Source organism: Typopeltis vanoorti, chromosome 24, assembly GCF_054136105.1.
Source record: "Typopeltis vanoorti isolate ZY-2024b chromosome 24, IOZ_Tvanoo_1.0, whole genome shotgun sequence".
Taxonomy (NCBI): domain Eukaryota; kingdom Metazoa; phylum Arthropoda; class Arachnida; order Uropygi; family Thelyphonidae; genus Typopeltis; species Typopeltis vanoorti.
The window spans coordinates 25,545,008-25,554,416 of NC_143572.1; positions in this window are offsets into that span (position 1 = coordinate 25,545,008).

The window sequence follows — 9,409 nt, forward strand, 5'->3', positions numbered from 1 at the left end:
TGCTACAATCCTGCAGGGCATACTTTCCACGAGTGTATGATAGTGATCAATGGGAATTTTGAACTATTCTTTCTGTAGGCATGTAATGAAGTCCTGGACTGTTGTATGGCAGATGTCCCTTAACTTCACTTGACACTCTAGTTCATCCCACAGATATTCAATAGGGTTGAGATCAGGGCTCTGCAGAAGCCAGTCAAGCGTAGTGACATTCATGTACACAAACCATGCAGTTACTGCAGCAGCCTTATAACACAGTGCATTGTCTTGCTGGAAGAGACAACGGTCAGTTCTGTAGAAAAGCCACAAAGTAGGAAACATTGCATTGGGGTTATGCACTCTAGTAAGAGACATTCACCAGGCATCTGCTCGACAGAGGATACAACGTGATTCATTTCTCCATAACACAGCTTTCCAAGCTTCCACAACTTATTGTACACGCTCTTTCCACCAATAAAGATAATGCATGTATTGGTTCAGGTAATGTGGGGCTTGCATATAGCAGTCCCACAAAGGAAACCCATATTGTGAGCCTTTGTTCTGAAATATATTTTTGTGCTGAATTATGTTCCAGTTGATGCCCAGAACTACACATTCAACTTGTCGGCTGACAAATGGCAGTTTGTATTATCTTTCATAGTACTTTAACAGTCATATTTGGTGGGTGGTGAGTGCAGGGAGTTGTCCACTGCAGGTAGCAGTTGACTCCCTGCACTTCCATCCATATCACTGATTATTGACCTTGAGTGCCTAATTTGTCACCAATTTGCCAAACAGATCTTCAACATGGCAGCCTATCACAGCACCTCTTTCAAACTCTGTCAGTTCCCTTTTTGCAGCTGTTTCATCTGGACACAGTTGCACTGACATTCAATGAAAACAAAAGCAGGTGAAAATCCTAATTCCTCCAATTTATACCGGCTACAAACACGTGAATCGTTACATGGCACGATACACCTTGCCCATTAGGGTGCCTGTTGATTTCTTTCCAAGCAGTGTATCTGCATAGAAGCATTTCAAGGATAAGGATAAACTGCTTGGAAAGAAATCAACGGACACCCTCCCTCCCATGGGCAAGGTGCATCATGCCGTGTAACGAGTCACATGTTTGTAGCTGGTATAAATTGGAATAATATGATGCTAACAAAGGTAAGCAAAACAAAGCAAAATCTTTTGTTGATCTTTGTTATTTTTATCCTTAAAATGTCTCATATAGACATATATACTTAATTAAAAAAAGGAATTTTTTCAACCATGTGTTAATAATTAATCACAAAGTATTTTATTAACATATACAACTGACACCAACAGAAGTTTAAACAAGTGCAAACTATTTGCTGTGTCCAAATGCCAGGAGTATCCGGAATAAGGGAGAGGAATTGGTGGCACAGATAGCATCAGCCTGGACAAAAATTATTGCAATCACTGAGATGTGGTTGACAGAAGGGGATATAACAACAGGAATAGAAGTCGCTGGGTATAGCATTTTTCATCAGGATAGGAGGGGAAAGTGTGGTAGTAGGGTACTGCTTATGATAAGTGATGATCTATGTCCTCTAAGATTGGAGAATTTGGAAGGAAGTGAGACAAATGATTTTGAGAGCATATGGTGTGAGGTAGAGGTAGGCAAGACAGGATATTTAGTGGGGTGTTGCTACAGACCCAGGAGCACAGAGGATGGGGATCAGGAGATGTTTAGACAGCTAAGTTTGGCAAGTGCAAGAAGAATGATTGTTATGGGAGATTTTAACTTCAGTAGTATAAATTGGAGAGAGGAAGATGCATGTAGCAATAGGGGAATGGAATTTCTAGAATTCTTGAGGGACAAATGTCTTAGGCAACATGTAACAGAGGGAACAAGAGGTTCAAAAATTTTGGATTTGGTTATAGCATCAGAAGAGTTGATAATAACTGAGTTGACGTCTCTCCCACCAGTTGGAGAGAGTGACCATATGGTGTTGACTTGGAAAATGAATAGACATGCAGGAGTATCAAAGAGACGGGAACTTATGTGGAATTACAAGGTAGGTGATTATAATAGTCTTAGACGTCAACTTCAGGAAGTTTCATGGAGGGAGGAATTGGAAGGCCAGGATATCACTAGTGCGTGGGAAATTGTGAAAGAATATTTGTTATCAGCAATGGTAAGTTGTATACCACGAGTGAAGAAGAGGACGCAATTTGGAGTAAAGTGGATGACAAACAATATTAAACAGGAATTGCATATGAAAAAGAGGCTATGGAAGAGATATAAGGAGACAGGTGAAGAGATGCATGAGGAATATAAGACACAGGCCAGAAGAGTGACTAGTGTGGTAAGGAAAGCGAAACTGGAATATGAGAGGAGATTGGCCCTAAGATCCAAAGAAAATCCTAGGGAATTTTTTAGCTATGTGGCCAGTAGGAGGAGAAATGACTGTGGAAGAATGATATTGTGGGATAAAAATGGGAAGAGAGTGACTGATGCAGAGGACATAGTGGAATTGTTCAATAAACACTTTATTGGAGTATTTCATCCTAGAGGAGTCAGTTTTAATGCTAGAGGGATAGGACTGGTTCGAGGTCTGGAGGTACAGGAGGAGAGAGTGTGTTTCAGATACTGAGTACTCTGGATGTCAGTAAAGCTGTGGGACTGGATGGTATTTCACCACGAGTTTTGAGAGAATGTGCTAGGGAATTGACAGTGCCTTTAATGTGGCTTTTCAATGAAAGTCTGGCTTTGGCAAAGGTGCCCAGGGAATGGAAGGAAGGTAAGATAGTGCCATTGCATAAGGGTGGTAACAGACTGGAAGTGTCTAATTATAGGCCAGTCTGTGTGTCATCAGTAGTTGTTAAGATCTTGGAGAAAGTAGTGAGAGACCGTATACAGCATTGGGCAGATGAGGGTAATGTTATCTGTGTGAATCAACATGGATTTGTGAAAGGACGCTCTTGTTTTAGCAATATGCTAGCCTTTTATAATAAAGTTACAAGAACATTAGATGAGGGAAAGGCATATACTGCAATTTTCTGAGACTTGGCGAAGGCATTTGATAGGGTGCCACATGATAAGCTGATATTTAAGTTGCAGCACATGGGTCTGGATGTCAGATCGGTCAACTGGATTCAGGATTGGCTGTCTGATAGGTATCAGAGAGTTGTGTATGGTGGAGCAGTTTTCTGGAGGCAGAGGGTTACAAGTGGGGTCCCACAGGGCTCAGTACTAGGACCTATATTGTTTAACCTTTATATCAATGATATAGCCAGTGGATTGCAGGGGGATATTCAGTTGTTTGCGGATGATGCAAAGCTGGGAAGGATTATTAGTAATAATGCAGATGCGGTAGCCCTGCAAGAGGATTTAAATAAGCTAGATAGATGGGCAAATGAATGGGGGTGTCAGTTTAATGCAGCAAAATGTAAGGTCTTGAGGTTTGGGAAACATCGATGGGATGCTGCATACTCTATGGGAGGAGTTATACTGGAGGAAGTAGGGGAGACAAGAGATCTGGGGTTGATGATTGATAGAAACCTGAAGTTTAGGGGACATATTGCAAAGGTGGTGAAGGTAACACAGAGGATTGCTGTTATTATGAGAAGGACACTGACCTGCAGAGATAAGAGGGTTATCATTCTGTTGTATAAGTCTCTGATCAGACCACACTTGGACTATTGTTCTCAGATTTGGTCCCCAGAATTTGAAGGGGATAAATTAACTGTGGAAAGGATACAAAGACGGATGACAAAGATGGTTTCAGGACTGTACAAGGATAGTTATGAGGATCGGCTGAGAGAATGTGGACTGCAGAGTTTGGTGGATAGAAGAAGGAGAGGTGATATGATTGAGACCTTTAAACTGTTGAGAGGTGGTTACAGGGTTGACACTGGGGAGTTCTTTCGCTTGGTTGAACAGCGGGAAAGTGATGACAAGAGGCCATCCCTGGAAGTTACGAAAGGAAACTGTGAGCAAGAGGGTAAGGAGTGGTTTCTTTGTGTGGAGGGCGGTTGAGCCGTGGAATGCATTGCCTGATGGAGTGGTGGGAGCGAGAACGGTCGGTGAGTTTAAAGAGTGGTATGATAGACTTTGCGTTTCTCAGGGGGGGAACCTCCCCTCGATTAGTCTTGACAGACTTTATGTCTTAGGAAGGACCTCCCTCAATGAGTCTTTTGACTCCTTGGAGGCCTGAATAATAATAATAATAATATGAACTTCTAAACGTTCTTTCCAACCAAAGGGGACATTTCACTGAGTGAACATCCAGTATAACAGAATGTTAGAAAAACATTGAAATGGCACTACAGTCCACATATTAGTAACATTAGGAATTTCACATGCTTTTGTTTTCATTGAATGGCAGTTTGGGAGCATAAGGAATTGCACTTATAATTATCATAAACAATTTTTCAGCTGATGGCCCAGCAATAGCACTTTGTAGTACCAACTACCGGATCTCTGTTCTAGATTTCCACATGCGCGTATGTCTAAGATTGGGGGGGGGGGGGTAGACTTGAAAGACATGGTGAACGAAAGAAATTAAAACTGCTTTGGTGAATTGTTAATGTAGCAAGGCATGCAAATGATGCTATTCTTTACATCTAAGATGATAAACAGCAAATCTAAAATTAAACTATATTGCATAATGTAACTTTTCTTCCCCCTAATCATATACGTTCAAGTCAGGTGAAGCTATGTTTTAAATACAGGTGATCCAAAAGTCGCACACATCATAAAATAAACTTGAATTTTTCAACATTAGTGACAAACTTATAGAACTAAATTGCTACAAAGCTTATAATCATATCTTTACAAAGGCAAAAATAAATAACATACTAAAGCAAATGTTCAAAATGGCCACCTTGTTCCTTCAACTCAGGTACATGATCTTTTTACCAAATTGAAGGTGAGTCTTCAAAGCCTGGAATTACTGACTGCACTGATTGTTTCAGTGATGTTTGTCTTCAGCTAATCAGTTGTGTGAGGATTATACCTGAAAGGTGAGGATACACCTCACCTTTCAGGTAACCCCATCAGAAAAAATCTGGAGGTAACAAATTTGGCAACTTTGCAGACCAAAATCCTTCAGAAATCAGTCTGTTGCCAAAAAACTTGACTCAATGTTTACTCAAAGATAATTTTGGTCTGATAATGCTTGGCATGATACTGCACTCCAATTTTCAAGGAATGCAAGGGCATTTCATGGAAAACATTAGGATTTTCCAATGACCAAATTCTGTTATTCTGGCTATTGACGTATCCACTTAGGTGGAACCATGCTTCGTCACTGAAGAAACATTGTCCAGCTCACGAACTCCATTTTCTTCAACAAATGATCGAAACCACCTACAATGCGCAATATATTTTTCCTTATCCAGTGGCTTCAATTCTTGAACTGAGAGACCACAGTATGGACGAAGCTTTAATTGTATGGTGGCTCTTCAAGTACTGTTCATATGACATACCTGTCTGTGCAGAGTTTTTCTAAAACTCTTTGAAGGTGAAGGTTGCAATATGTGTGTACCACAGTCACTTCAGCCTCATTCAAAATGAAGGTTTTCCATGCCACTGTTTGCAACTGATCCAATTTCTTGAAAATGTTTGATTAATCTCTAATTGTCGAATTTTGAGGAATAACAGAATATGGATAATTCTGACAAAATTCCTCCACAGCATTTGTGTAAAAACAACAAGCAAAATAACAACTCATTGCTTCTGGGAAAGGACCATTTTGCTTTCCTCATAAACAAAATTATGCAATGGATGCCCAATGGCTGCAGATAGATTGCACGATAGTGGCAAATAATTCTAGGCAAAAGGAATAATTACAGTTGAAACACTTCCATGCAGCTCAGTTTCAACTTTGATGTGCACAACTTTTGGATCATCCTGTAACAATGAAAATCATGTAATTACTGAGAAATAGAGCCATTTTCCTGACATCCGACTGGCTTCCGAATTTTTTTTTTATTTTACTTTAATAGTGTATAATAATTCTAGGCATCTAGGCAAAATGAATAATTACAGTTGAAACACACTTCTGTGCAGCTCAGTTTCAACTTTGATTCAACTTTTCTTTTAACATTCTCACATTTTTTAATGTTTATCTATATTGATATTATTAGTTATTGATTTCTGTGTCCTTAGAATATTTTTTGAACGCTTCCTTATAATGTATAAGATATTTGGTTTCTGCCATAGTGTTTAAATTTTGTTTTAGTCAAATTAAATCTAAATGCAATATTAATTTAGCCATTATAAAATTCAGTAAACTTCTATATAGCTTTCATAGCAGCTTCCATGAGATCTGTCAAAAAATAAAGACTAGAACCTTTTCTAGGCCCTTTTTTTTTTTTTTAAATCAGAAAATATACTATAGAATGCACATACACCATCCATACAATGAAATACTAGTTAAGTTTTTTTTTTTTTTTTTAATACTACTGTGTATATGTAATGGTTTGGAAAAGGGGGAAACTTGATTACATTTGATTTAAAAGCCTGTATATATATTGTATATTGGGTTTCAAAGTGTACTGTGAAGGGATGTTGGATGGCAGCTGTACAAGTTCTAACGGATTTAGTACTGCATGGGGAAATTATGGATGCTATTTCATATGAACGTTTGCCATGGAAATATTTATCATCATCATGCGTATCAAGGATTTAGGCCTAGCATGGCCTGTTCCGGCCTTAGAAGACATCGTTTAAGAGGACGTCCTGGTTTTCTTTTTCCTAATGGCTTGTACATTAAGGCTTGTTTTGGTAATCTTTTTGTTTTCATTCTTTGAACATGTTCCATCCATTTATGTTTATATATATTTTTTAATTTTTTCTATTACTGGTTCTTGGTTTAATTCTTTCATAATATCTTCGTTTCTTTTGTGATCAAATAGGGTATACTTTGCAGTTTTTCTCATAAACTTCATTTGTCTTATTGTCCAGATTTTGCTTCCATACATTAAGACTGGTAGGGCTAATGTATTGTATACTTTTAGCCTGGTTTGTTTTAAATATAGAGTTAATTACACCTGTTATTTTTAAATAGTTTGCAATTTTTACATTTATATATAACTTTTTCATTTTCATGTGATCATACATCCTAGGTAGTTAAATGAATTCACCTTTTCTAAGATCTTGTTATCTATTACTATTTTAGTTCTTGCTGGATCTTGTCCTTTAAAGGCCAGAGTTTTTGATTTTTCCATTGATATTATCATACCATAATCTTTGGATATCTCATTTAGATCTAAAATAACTTTCTGTAAGTTAGCTTCAGAATTTGTCATTATTATTTGGTCGTCGGCAAAGAGGAGAGTGTTTTCAGAATATTTCATTAGTTTGTTATTTAAGATTCTGCTATATATTTTGTAGCAGGAATTTAGTATACTGATACCTCTATAGTTTTTAGGGTCATCTCTATTACCTTTCTTAAAGATAGGAATCACAATTACTTTTTTCCATTCCATTGGGGGGGATACCAGTTGAGTAAATTTTATTTAAAAATAATGAGTCATTCTTTGAATCTTGTTCTTCCTGCGTATTTATATAGTTCTGAACCTAGCTTATCTTCTCCAGGTGATTTTCCATTTCTTGTTTCTTTCGGACTGATTTCTAATTTTTCTTCAGTTATTTTTTTTTAAATATATGTCTGTCTACAGTTCTGTGTAATAATTTAGAAATTCTTCTAATTTCAATTCAGTGTTTAATTTTGTGTTTTCTTTGGTATCTGCATTTAAGTGTTTCAAAATCTTATATACATTGGGTCTTATTTTATATAAATCATGTTCTAAATTAGAAACAAATTTATTCCATGATTCTCTCTGTCTTTTTCTGACTTCTCTTTTAGCTATGGCTCTTATTCTTTTAGATTCTATTTCATCTTCTAATCTTTTACTGCTTAACCATTTGTGATAGGTTTCTTTTTTGATTATTTCTTTGATTGTATCATCCCAGATCTCCAGTTTTTTCTTTTATTGAATTTTTTGGTCTTTCCTAAGCTTTCATTTGCTGCTGTATTTAGTATCGTTTTTATATTAAGCCATTCTATTTTTATTTCTTCATTTTATCTAGATATTGGTTAATTCTTTGTTCGTATAGCCATTGTACATTTGTGTTATTCAATAGTCTAGTTTTATAAACAAATGTTTCAATTTTTCTTTCTGTTCTTGTTACTTGTAGCCATTTAGGTGGTAATCTTAATTTTATTTTAACAAGGAAGTTGTCACTGCTTATTTCATACCCTCTGTGAACTCTAACATCTAGTGAAAATTTTGATGTCTTTTCATTTAATATGAAGTAATCTAATATTGATTTCCATCCTCTTGCTGCCCAAGTATATTTATGTATGTCTTTATGTTTATAGAAGGAATTCATTATTTTTAGGTTATTATAAACTATAAAGTCAATCAATTTTTTACCGTTTCTGTTTAGAGTGTGTTCTCCATGTATTCCTATATTATTAATAATTTTCGTGTTTCCAATTCTTGCATTTAAGTCTCCTGCTAAAATTATGTAATCATTTTTATTTATATTTATATGTTTTGTAGCTGATTATAAAAATCAATATTATCCTGTTCTCTTCCTTCTTCTGGGGCATATAAACCAATTATTGTTAAATAGCCTCTATCTATTTTTATTCTAGCTTCTATTATTCTTTCACTCCATAATTTATAATGTTTTAACTGTTTTGAAAGGGAGTTATGAATCCAAATCATGACTCCTGCTTGTGCTCTTTGGTGTCTGTCGACTCTGCTGTATATCACATTAAAATTTTCAGTTCTCATAGTTCCTTTTAATTTCTTTTTTGTTTCAGTGATTATTGCTATTTAAAATTTCTTTCATTTAATAACTGGTCTAATTCTATTTCTTTATATGCTATTCCTCTTACATTCCAGTTTGCTATGTGTATTATATTTTGTCGTTTCTATTTTTGTTTTACCTTTCCATTCCAGGGTCATTTCCCATAGATTCAATCCGATTATCTTTTTCTGTCAGCTTACAAGTAGGATTATGTTCTTCATAATTATTAGAAATTTAGGCTTTTAAATCAAATTTAAAAGCCTGTATATATTGTATATTGGGTTTCAAAGTGTACTGTGAAGGGATGTTGGATGGCAGCTGTACAAGTTCTAACGGATTTAGTACTGCGTGGGGGAATTATGGATGCTATTTCATATGAACATTTGCCATGGAAATATTTATAGAATATACATATTGCAGAAAGCAAATGCCTGTGTGAAAGTTAAGAGTGATCAATTTAATTGCCCTCCTCTGTATTGAGCAAGCATCTTGAGGGAGCTCTTAGGGGCCCACTCCAAATGTGAGAGAGCAGTATTCAATAGCTTAGGCAAATTTCTGATTTGTATAAGGTTAACAGCTGTTCAGAGGTGACTTAATGTCTTGAGCAAAAGAGAAATCCTAGTTTTTTTAGATGAG